The following is a 12509-nucleotide window of genomic DNA, read 5'->3' as shown; positions in this document are numbered from 1 at the left end:
GAGAAGGCAAAAAATAGCAAGTAATATTTAGTAACAATTAAATAATGACAGCGATCTAGTAAAATGTTTATACATGAATTATGCCTGAAGTTTAAAACTTAAATAACTTGTACATAAGTCATATGTATATAAAGTAGCTAGTATGTACTACAATTCCTTACTGAAATATTGTAAAACAGTATAATAAACATAAGGAAGGAACTTAATATTTTACTTCATAGGATATTAAGTTTTTAAAATCTTCTGTTACAATAAAAGTACAATTCTATGATTGTTAAAAACACAAATGTGTGAAGGAAAGCAGAAATAGTTACATTTATGGCACAGTCAGAAAGTAACAATGGGACAGCAACTTTGTTGCAATTTGGAAAAACTGATGGTTGCCTGGTGATTGCACAGAATGTTTTTTGCTGTTTGAGTCCATTTGCAAGTAGTTGAAGCAGCCAGCTTGTTGCTCAGAGGTTACGCATGCAAGAGTCTCAACCTCTGGGTGACTAATTTCAATTCCAAGGCAATTGCACAGGTCACCTGGTGGCAGGTAACCTGTCACTAAACAATTCCGGTCAAGCCTCGATTCAGATAACTGCCATCTAATCTGTAAATGTAGACACATTGCCAGCCGGTTGCAGATGAGCCTAGTCTGAACACAACTCGTCTACATCACTTTTCTTTTGCATTAGGACAAACCACCTGACTGAAGGAATGGCTGGACAGCACTAATCAGTGGGCATATGAAACAAAAGCCAGCTCATTATCTTACTATCACCAGACAAACACCATACAAGACAGCTTCAGGCCAGACAGTATCAGGCAAGACACCAACTCTTTGGGGACAAATGTAATGGTCATTGTGGGTTATACAACCGTTGTAAAGGGCAGCCACAAGGCAGAAGGCATCAGTGAAACACTGGCCACCAACTGAGCTTTAGCGGTGACAGCAAGTAGAGTAGAAATGAAATTTATGCGTTAGCTCAGATGTAACAAGCTGTACAATGTAATCAAAGTGCCCTCAAAATCAGCTTATCTAAGAATAAAGGGACACTGTATTGCGACCGTGGGTTATAAAGCATCTACCTGCCTCCTCTGTGACAATCACACCCCAATCAAGACTCTGGAAAAGCAAATACAATACTACTACAATACTCTCTAAAAAGGTAAGATATGGGGAGGAGAATACATACCCTACCTTGTAGTCGTTTCAAAACGTGATTAAAACCAGCATAGATTGCACTGCAATTTGCTGACAGCCAATACACCAAGCCCCGGGCGAGACGAAGGAGTCAAGAGAGGGAAACCTGCCTGACTACATCCTGAGGAAAAGCCTCACAATTAACGTCCAGGTGTGCTCCTGACTCCAGCATAACACGGGGAGGCAGCGTCTCAGCAAATAGGATGGCCTGACTGACTACATAAAGAAATGCAATATTTATATTTAACAACTTGTTGTGGCTAAGAGAGATAAAGATGTGTTTAAGTACTAATATGGGTTTTAAGTATAATAGTACTAGATATCACTATACTGAAATACGAACCATATCAGGAAAAAAATCCCATGTAATCCATGAATTCATTTTTTAAATAATGGTTTAGCAATGAAATGATGTTTATTTAGTTTCTCTAGTCTGATGGATTGCTGAAGCAAAATTCACAAACACACTGATTTATTCTATAAATACAGCAGTTTAACTAACACACATACTGAAACATGTTTGTATTCATCAGGATAAATTTGGCCTTAAATATCTTGTTGTAGGCCAGCATTTGTTCTAATTTTGTTTGTATTCAAAAGTCCGCTCTCTTAGGCCCCTCAGTGACTGTCTCTAAAACCCATCAGCTGCTAGCACAAAATGTGCATCCCCTGACCAGTTTTGAGAGATTGCTGGCAGTCATTGCAAAACTGATTGCTAATGCCCCGTTCACTTAGGTCTAGAGACTGGTCAGTGAACCCCTGGCAACCAGTGGCTGCTAGGGAAAAGTATGTAATGTATGACCGATTGGTTAGCGGTTGAAAAGTGCTAGCAACTGCGAGCATTAAAATAGTGACAAATAGGTGCATGTTGCTGCATTGAAATCTGTCTAGCAACTGCTTTGGGAACTAGCATTTTCCAAACTTTTTCCAAATAGTTTCTGTCAGCATCAAGTCAGCATCTTCCACACGGACGAATGCCCATTGCATTAGATGACCACAGCAACTTCCTAAAAGCAATACTGAGGAGATTTTTGGTGCAGCACTTTCTTTACCACTTCCACTTGACAAGAACCAAAAAGCACTAGGTTTGTTTACTGCTCCCTTAATGAAACATGGTGTCAATTTACATATCAAATGTTAGACATTATATATGTTGGACATTGAAGTCTTATTTCTCTTTCATATTTCAACAGCAGCAAGACAACAAAAATGAACAATTTTCATTTCTCCTTTTTTTTCAGTGTGTACAAAATACTTCAGTAATACCAAATATAAACTTAAAAGTATTGTGTTTTTCTACAGGCAGCATACTTTTTAAAAAAATAGGCAAGCCAGCCTTTTTTGCTCTTATAGCTTCTATGTAAATGACTGACTGTGCATGTGCTGTTGACTGAAAATAATAGAGGACATACGAGGTTCTGGCTAAAATACCACATCACACCTTTGCTGACAGTCAAAACAGGAAATCCAACATTAAATTCTCCACTCATGCGTGTCAAACTCATAAATGCACAAATGCGCCCACGCATATGTGGTGGGGACGTTTACATCACTGCTATTCTAATTAGCTATATTCACACTTGGCTAGTTAGCAGTGTAAGCCTGTAAAAAGTTCCATCTGTTTATGTATCACAACTATGTGTTTCTCATACCAGCTTTCACAGGTCATTTAGTTTGCCAGAAGGGAGTCAGGCTTTTACAAATTCCACAAACAACTAAGCTGTCATTGTATTATTGTAGAAAAATCCTTTGACAGAGGTTATGTGGTTATAAAGGTGGATGTTGCAGCTGTTCTAAGTGACGGCACTGACATTTACCACGGTGGCTTCCATGCGAGTTGTAGCTGCTGTAGAAGATGTGAATGTTTCCATGGCTTGACATGAGGTGACTATTTTTAGCCAGAGGACATTTGATGATTTGATGAGGATTTCAGTGTCAACAGAGTTTTTCTTTTCCAAGAGCGATGACACGGAGCTAATCCTGCAGTGAGACAGATAGACAGTCAGAGAGTTTCATCCTTGATCTTAGTGGAATGGCACGGCCCAAAACTTTTCACACATGTTCACAAACACACACTCACTCACACACTCACACATGCCTGCACACACACAACTAATGATTATCACAGAAGTGCAAATCATCAGGCTTAATTAAATGCCATAATCACAATTAGACTGACAGATAAAGACAATCCCACGCACTCATGAATACTCGCATAACAGTACATACACACATCATTTCACCCCATCTGTACATATCAGCCTGACAATTTATTATGTGATACAGGCATTGCAAATATTATTTCACAACCTGACTGGACTGTCAGATTTAGCAGCTATGGTGAGACTTTTTCTTTAAATGTCTATCTTACAGCAATTTTGTAGCAATCTGGGTTGTATACACAGGAAGTTGTCAGGGAAGATCGATCAAAGTTATCGATCAAATGATTACTTTGACTGTTTTTCTCCTTTCATTTTCAGTCTGTCCTTGAATGTCCTTGAAGCTTTATGGTGACAAAAGGCAATTTATATGATTTATATGCTGTTTTTTCACATGTTTTTTTTTCTTACAGTTACTGATACCAGCAATGTTTGGAAGGACATATCATAAAAGTACAGTGCAAGGTTTTCTAGCATCCTCTTGCTCATTGCTTGCCCCATTACTGTTACTATTGTTATCATCATTGTTAACTCCCTTTTGTAGATTTGTTTGTTTGTTATTTGTTTTGGCCACAGCGAGTGAAAAAGTCCTAAAACCTCAGCATACACTACCTGATCAGCTCAGCAAAATCAGCTACTTGCGGGAAAACATGGTTCTGATATTTTTTCCTCAGAAGCTAGAGGCCAAACCAGATTAGCTACAAACCATGAAAAGATGAGTGAATGTTGGGCTTTCATCTATCAGGTGGCCAGAAATATAAGTCAAAAATATATACTAGTGTGAATCCCTATCTGCTTTATGTCTGTGCCATGTTTACAGCTTATGGAGAAGAAAAAAATCAGTAATTACAATCTTTACTATGGGGCCATTTTGGGGAGCTTTATTCCCTGGTAGTGATAATTTTAAAAGTCAAATTCAGCAATTTTTCCACCAGTAGCAGTATGTTTGCAGGCGGCACTCTCACAAGCCTTAATCATAACCCCAAACATAACAGTCCGTGGTGTGTGCATCTGTGTACGCAGCTGACTGGAAAGGCTGAGAGAGTTTTGGGTGTGAGCCTGCAGCTATAACTGAAGTACTGTTGCAGTCATTGGAAATGTAAAACACTTATGAGAGCCAGAGGAACATTTCCTAGAGCAACTGTGAATGCTTTTATGAACCAGTTTGAATCACTATCGTGTTCCACACAGAGAGAGTAAGAATGAGAAAATGGCCAATTATTTGAAAAAGTTGTAGACTAGACTATTACTTTAAGAATGCAAAGAGATAGGGAAGCTACATGTGAGCAGCTGGGCTTCAGGCAGTGTACTGTGTGGGTTAGACACTTCATTACTTGGACTGATCAAACGTTTTTTTTTAATTTTAATTACCACATTCATGGGTTTGCTGGGGCCCTTCAATCAGACATTTTGTTACAGCAGACTGTGACACTGAGCTTTGATGGTGTTGACCACTGTGCTCGTGTCATTTTCCATCCATCTTTTCTTTGATTGCATGCGGTGATATCATATCTGTCCGTTTGTGCATATTTTATGCGGTTTAGTTGAGCCATCAGTGCAGATTCAGTGTCAGTGCTACACAGGGCTGAAACTGATGGTCCATATTTATGATTCTCTCTTTTCCCATTTTGCATCACCTCCCAGATGACCTGTTGCGACGGCTGTTACCATTGAGCTCTCATTATATTACTAATAGAGACACAATAGAGTTTTGACCAGAAGAGACATTGTAAAGTGCAGCAGCTCCGTGTATGAAGGAGGATTAGGTGACAGTCATGGTGAGGAAACTGAGGTATCTGTCTGCAGTCTTCCTACTGGTATGTTAACCAAGGTTTGTGATGAAATATTCAGACTAATTGCACATCTGTTTAGCCAGTCTCTTGTTCTAAACACCTTTGGTGATGATCCAGAAATCATGAGTAAAAGGGTGAGTAGCATTTGAGAAAAACACCTTGCCAGTGTGGAGTTAGATCCCTTTTGCCTTCAGAACTGCCTTAAATCTTTATGGCATAGTTTCAAAGCAGTGCTGGAAACATTTCTCAGAGATTTTGGACCATACTGATGTGATAGCATAACACAGTTGCTGAAGATTTGTTGGCTGTACATCCATGATCTGATGTTCATCCACATCCCAAAGGTGCTCTGTTGGATAGAAATCTGGTTTCTGTGGAAGCCGTTTGACTACCGCAAACTCATCGTCATAGTCAAGAAAGTAGTTTGAGGTGATTTGAGCTTTGCCACATGGCTGAAGCAGCCGTTAGAAGATGGGTACACTGTGGTCACAATGGTCAGTAACTATGCTCAGGTAGGCTGTGGAGTTTAAACAAAACAAACTGTAGCAAGATATCCTCTACAGCAGTACTCCACCACCACCAGCCTGAGCCTTTGATACAAGGCAGTGAGGACCCATGTCTATGCCAAATTCTGACCATAACATCCAAATGTCACAGCAGAAATTGAGACTCTTCAGGCCAAGCAATGATGTTTCTTTTGTTGTTTAATTTTAGTGATCTCATGTTAAGTGGAGCCACAATTTCCAGTTTTTAATTGACCACAGTGGTACCTGGGTGTGGTCTTCTGCTGCTGCAGCACATCTGCTTCAAGGTTCAATTTGGTGTCTATTCAGATCATGATTGATCTGACTTCAACCAAGGATATACAGTAGTTGGGTGGTGGAAGGCACAATCCCACTGACATGCCTCACTGAACTCCACACTGCCCACCTTCACCCAGTATGTGACCTGCCCAACCAGAGACAATAAAATACTGGACTTACTGTATGGCAATGCTGAAGAGGCATACAGTTGATCACCTCTCCCTCCCCTGGGCAGATCTGATCACAACCTGGTGCACCTTGTCCCTGTGTATGAGCCCTTAGTGCGCAGGGAGCCACCAGCCACCCGCACAGTACAGAGATGGTCGGAGGAGAGCGAGGAGGCTCTTAAGGATTGTTTTGAGTCGACTGTGTGGGAGGTGATCTGTGACGACCACGGAGAGGACATCGACAGCCTTACTACATGCATTACTGACTATATTAATTTCTGTGTGGATAACACCGTACCTACCAGGACTGTGCGGTGTTTCTCCAACAACAAACCTTGGATTACCCCAGAAATTAAAGCTGTCCTCAAGCAGAAGAGGAGGGCCTTCAAATCCAGAGACTAGGAGGAGTTGAAAAGGGTGCAGAGAAAGCTGAGGGGACCGATAAGGAATGGGAAGGACAGCTACAGGCAGAAGATGGAGAACCAGCTTCAGCAAAATAACGTTGGTGAAGTCTGAAGAGGTCTCAGAACCATCTCAGGCCACAAACATCAGAACGCTCTGCCCGGGAGGGATGTGAGGTGGGCAAATGAACTGAATCATTTCTTTAATAGGTTTGATTCATCCATGAGGCAGTCTCCAACATCGGCTACAGACTCACCCACCCCCACTGCTGCTGTTCCACCTCTGACACCTCAGACACTTCACACCTCCTCTACTCTCCCTGCTCACTCCTCCCCACCCCCAACAGCAGCATCCAATACACACTCTCCAGGCTCCAGCCTGTCTCTCTCAACCACCCAGGTTAGGAGGGAACTGAGGAGGATTAATGGCAAGAAGGCAGCCTGAGGCTGGGAAGAGTCCCACAGCTCTGGAAAACCTGTGTTGTTCCGGTGCCAAAGACTTCAGGCCCCAAGGACCTCAACAGCTACAGGCCGGTGGCTCTGACATCCCACCTGATGAAGACCCTGGAGCGGCTGGTCCTGGCTCAGCTTCGGCGCCTGGTGAGCTCATCAGTGGACCCACTTCAGTTTGCCTACCAGCCTGGCATTGGAGCGGATGATGCCGTCATTCACCTCCTACATCGCTCCCTCTCTCACCTGGAGACCGCTGGGAGCACTGTGAGAATCATGTTCTTTGATTTCTCCAGTGCCTTCAACACTATTCTTCCCTCGGTTCTGAAGGACAAGCTGGAGAACTCTGGAGTGGACCATCACCTCACTACCTGGATTTTGGACTACCTCACCGACCGACCACAGTATGTGAGAACTCAGGGTTGTGTGTCGGACAGGGTCGTCTGCAGTACGGGAGCCCCACAGGGAACGGTTCTGGCTCCGTTCCTCTTCACCATCTACACTGCAGACTTCTCCCACAACTCCACCCAGTGCTTCCTGCAGAAGTTCTCTGATGACTCTGCAATAGTCGGCCTCATCACTGATGGGGACGACAAGGAGTACAGAGGACTGACTCAAGACATTGTGGACTGGTGCCAGCTGAACTACCTTCAGATCAACGCCAGTAAAACCAAGGAGCTGGTGGTAGACTTCCGCAGGCACAAGCATCCTCCACTGCAACCACTGAACATCCAAGGTATGGACATTGAGGCTGTGGACAGCTACAGGTACCTTGGTGTTCATCTGAACAACAAACTGGACTGGACTCATAACTCAGACGCCCTCTACAGGAAAGGGCAGAGCAGGCTGTACCTGCTGCGGAGACTCAGGTCGTTTGGAGTGGAGGGCCCACTCCTGAAGACCTTCTATGACTCTGTGGTGGCCTCAGCCATCTTCTATGGTGTCGTCTGCTGGGGTGGCAGCATCTCTGCTGGGGACAGGAAGAGACTGAACAGGCTGATCCGAAGGGCCAGCTGTGTTCTAAGATGCCCTCTGGACCCAGTGGAGGTGGTGAGTGACAGGAGAATGGTGGCTAAGCTGTCATCCCTGTTGGACAACATCTCCCACCCCATGCAGGAGACTCTGACAGCACTGAGCAGCTCCTTCAGTGGGAGACTGCGGCACCCACGGTGTGGGACGGAGAGATTTCGCAGGTCTTTCCTCCCCACTGCTGTCAGACTCCACAATAAAGACTTTTGCAGCTGATCAAACACACAAACCCACACATGTGCAATAAGACTGCTATATGTGCAATACTTCTTCTGACGAAGTTGTATTTTTGTATTTTCCTACTCAGTTGTATATAGTATTTGTATTTCCATTTTATTCTATTGTATATATTATTCTATTCTATTTTATTCTATTGTATATGGTATTTTATTTTATTTTATTTTATTTTATTTTATTTTATTTTATTGTATTTTATTGCTTTCCAGTGTTTTCTAATTTCTGCTACATAACTTTGCACTTTGCTGTAACAAAACAAATTTCCCACCTGTGGGACTAATAAAGGTCATCTTATCTTATCTTATCTTATCTTATCTTATCTTATCTTATCTTATCTTATCTTATCTTATCTTATCTCATGCCTCATATAGAGAAAGTAAGTACAAGTATATCTTTTGTTTTTCTCTTATGTGGAAGCAAAGCCATTTGAGGTAATGGTCGGACAAAATTTTGCCTCTTACACTTTAAATTATGTCCTGGATTTGCCAAAGCAGCAGAATGTTTTATAGCCTTTTTAAAAAAAACCAAAAAAACCCCCCACATCTTTTACAGCACAGAAAGCTAATTACTTAAAGAGGTCATGGATAACTGTAATAGATTTCAGCAAGCTGTAGCTTTTGACATTGGTCCTGACATCAGTTTCTATTCATCAAAGGAATTAATTGAGGAAACTAAATAGCAAATTGCCTTTCTTGCACCCATCTTAAGACATAGTACCAGTCACTGTATACTTATGTCCAGACTGTTAGCTTGAGTCAAAGCTGCAGTTGTAAAAGATAAAAAGAAAAACACCAGACACGATTCCAGTGGATGTATTTGTGTCCTGTCCGCCCCGGCTGCACACATGCCACACAGTGTTTCCACACATGCATGTGTTTGTCCACCTGTCTGTCCCTGTGTACAGCGTGTTAGCAGGGCTACCTCCATTACACTGTGACTGTTCATCAAAGCCCTGCTCCCAGGCAACCTTGTCGCTTGGCAACGCGAGTGAGGTTCACCAAGGGGAGACTTAAACCAGGCGCGAAGGGAGAGAAAACAGAAGGAAAAAGAAAGGGCAGGACACTCTGGTTCCACCTCGAGCTCTTTTACCTTTCGGTTTGTTCTCCGCGTGGCTCTACATTTACTCCCAGAAAAATTTGTCAAGTCCATTTAAAATCTGCAGTTTGGCAGCATCCTGAAAAACTGCTTGTTCTAATACGAGCCGAGCAGCTAAGGTGAGTATAAGTGTGGCTTGCAGCTCAGTATCACTGTGCCAATTATGTCACCCAGCTCCGTATAGATATAGGACCACGGTCACGCTCTAAGGATCTATCACCAATCACCAAATGGTACAGGCATCGATACTGGAGGCAAAGTGATTGAATGCGAAATGCGTCTTCATTTTAGAACTGTTACACCGTAGAGCTGCAATTACCCACTGATGCCTGCTTACCGCCAGGCAATCAACACTCCATTAGCCCCTCCACACTCAGCCCTAAGACACACATATGCACTGACACCCACAGACACACACTTGCGCTGGCAGACACAAGTACGCACAAATGCACACTACCCTCCCAGCAACTGTGATTCTGAAGGCGACACAAATCATTACTGACTGCTAAAGCTGTTTTTCTCTTTTTTTGGGTTGATCTATCTCTTCTAGCTTTTTTCTTAATCGTTAAAATTGTGCTGCTTCCTTAGCTTCTGCTTCCTTAAGCAAGGAAGACTGAATTTTTTTCCCCCGATTTTTAGCATATCCTAGCAGAGGAAACTGATCATGTAATTCTTCGCCTCAGGTACAGTTGATAGTAAATGTGTTATTCATGGCCAAAGGCATTTCTATCATGTTAAGTGGAAAATTTGCCACAGAGAGGTGACTGGGATTCAGGTGGTTCTGAAATAAACACAAGTACACACTGTTTTAGTCACTCACTCACACACTCAGACACACACACACACACACACACACACACACACACACACACACACACACACACACACACACAGCTGAAGCATGTTTATGAATCATAGATGAATACAGTACAAACAGACACAGTCAAAAATAGGGAGGAAAACGCTTAAATCTTCTTCCCTGGTTAAAATAGTAGCTAAGCTTCTGCAGGGAGTTGTTCATCCAAGTTCCCAGCTTTAGCCTGGTATATACACCTGCTTGCTTCTGTGTTCTTTCTCTTAACTTTCTTATCCCGACGAGCATGCAGGCACCCTCCAAGTCTATTTTCCACCCACAGCACACATTACTTTCCTGATCAGACCTGCGCTCTCAGCATGTATACATGTCGTCACCGCCGCCCTTCAAACACTCAAGGCGAGGAGTGGGCTGTCCTTCATGTTGCCTTCTTTAAATTGCAGCTCTTTTGGGGATCTGTGAACAAACATTCAGCCCAAAGTGTCATTATTCATACTGATGACTCACAGACAAGAAGATGTTTTCCTGTTGGAACGCTGACTGAGAGAAAACAGTCAACACCCCATATGGTGGTGTATCAGCGTGGTAAATCATACCATGCGTAAACCACACATGCGTGAACAGTCAAGCGTAACACGGCATTGTAACCACCACACAAATGTTTTTCTCGTCCTATATATGCTAGGTGTAAGGACAGAGGTGTAAGGCAAAGATTTTATATAAGGAAAAATCTCTGAATCAGTGCTCGAGAGTGTTACACGTTTGGGTTTTTGCCATTGATTTATTGTGTTTAATTGATGCACTCTTTCACCCCTTCAGACCGGTCGCTTTCACCCCCAGCCTGCTGCATCACCTGATCCGATCACCCAACTACTTACCTGTTTCCATTCTCCCAATTAGCCCCATCAGTGTATACACTCCTAGTTTTCCACTGCTCAGTTGCCAGATGTCTCTTTTTTTCCCCTGTGCCTGAGCGTTCCAGGGTACAGTTTCCATCTCGAATAGTCTCTGCTTGCTTTGTGAAACTTGTCTTTCGATTTCGCCTCAGCAGGGTTTCCTGCTCTGTGATTGCTAGCCTGTTTTATTGTAACCTTGAACCTGCTTTTTACTGAAGTGTCACTAAAGTTGGCTTCTTTGTTGCTTTGAACTATATTTCCAATAGCCATTACTGTGTGAATCAAAAGAATTAAATAATTACAAGAGCAGCGCTGTCAGGTTTCTAAGCATCAGAAAAGGTATGGCGTAGTCATAGTCGGTGGTTAAACTCTGATGCCTTTGATCTGTGACAGCAGACTGTTCAATATTTGCTCAGAGGTTTATTTATAAACCATTTTATCTGAATGGTGACATAATTATGAGACTACAAAGGATTGTTACATCATCTGTGAAGCCATAAAATAAGCACAAGAGGCTACAGTAAACTTACTTTGTAAAAACTTTTTTTTTTCCCCAGCTAAGATTAGCTGAAATCCTTCTATACCAGAATAACCTTTGTGGTACAGTAAAGTAAAAACGGTCCTCGCATTTGCTTTGAAAACAACCTGCTGAAGCTGAACTGTGGCATCCAGTTTGAACTCACACATTTAAGTCTCTTTTCTGCAATACAAAGTAAAAGCAGGCAAGCAGAAAAATAACCTCTGAAGTGGAACATTTATGAAAAGTCTCTCTAAAGCCCCATTGATTGTTCAGACCTGTCAACCTTACAGTGGGAGAATGTTTCAAATGTGCTTGGAATAGCAACTGCAATTTAATGATCTCCATATAGGCAGAATGCAAATATATTTATTTCCTGTGATAGACATGCATACAGTTATTTATTTAGATATGCAGTCAACACCCACAGCAGTGCTGGACAGCAAATCCCTGTGATGCCTCCACAGTCAATTAATGCAAATAACTGAAATGTGGCCTTCAGCCTGCAGTGAAGTAATTCAGTTAGGCTATGGACTGCAGATGGAGTAGTTAGTTCATGAAGAAAAGTACACAGGTTAATATGGATTAATGCTGTAACTGCGCTCCGTGATAAATGCAGGTCAAAAGGATTCAGCCAGAGACCAAAGAGATTAACGGGGGTATTTAGAGCGGGTGTTACGCATGTTACCGTGTATAACACAAACTCACACATCAAACGCATCAATGATACTTCACAAAATAAATAAATAAAAAAATCACGGCTTACACACAACACAGCTCGAGAGCTGTGTTTACTGTGTTTAGGTGCACAAAGGAAGTCAGTTTTAGCTCTCAGACATTAACAGCAAGAGCAAATCAAAAGTTAAAAGGGGCAGATTTCTTCCTCTTTGGCTGCACCATGGGCCTTTTGTTAGAGCTGTACAGTGAAAGTGAGGCGGATTCTAAACACTAATTATGTC

The sequence above is a fragment of the Oreochromis niloticus genome, linkage group LG3, assembly GCF_001858045.2.
Source record: "Oreochromis niloticus isolate F11D_XX linkage group LG3, O_niloticus_UMD_NMBU, whole genome shotgun sequence".
Lineage (NCBI taxonomy): Eukaryota > Metazoa > Chordata > Actinopteri > Cichliformes > Cichlidae > Oreochromis > Oreochromis niloticus.
The sequence above is the reverse complement of the archived record's forward strand: the minus strand, read 5'-3'. Positions refer to the sequence as shown.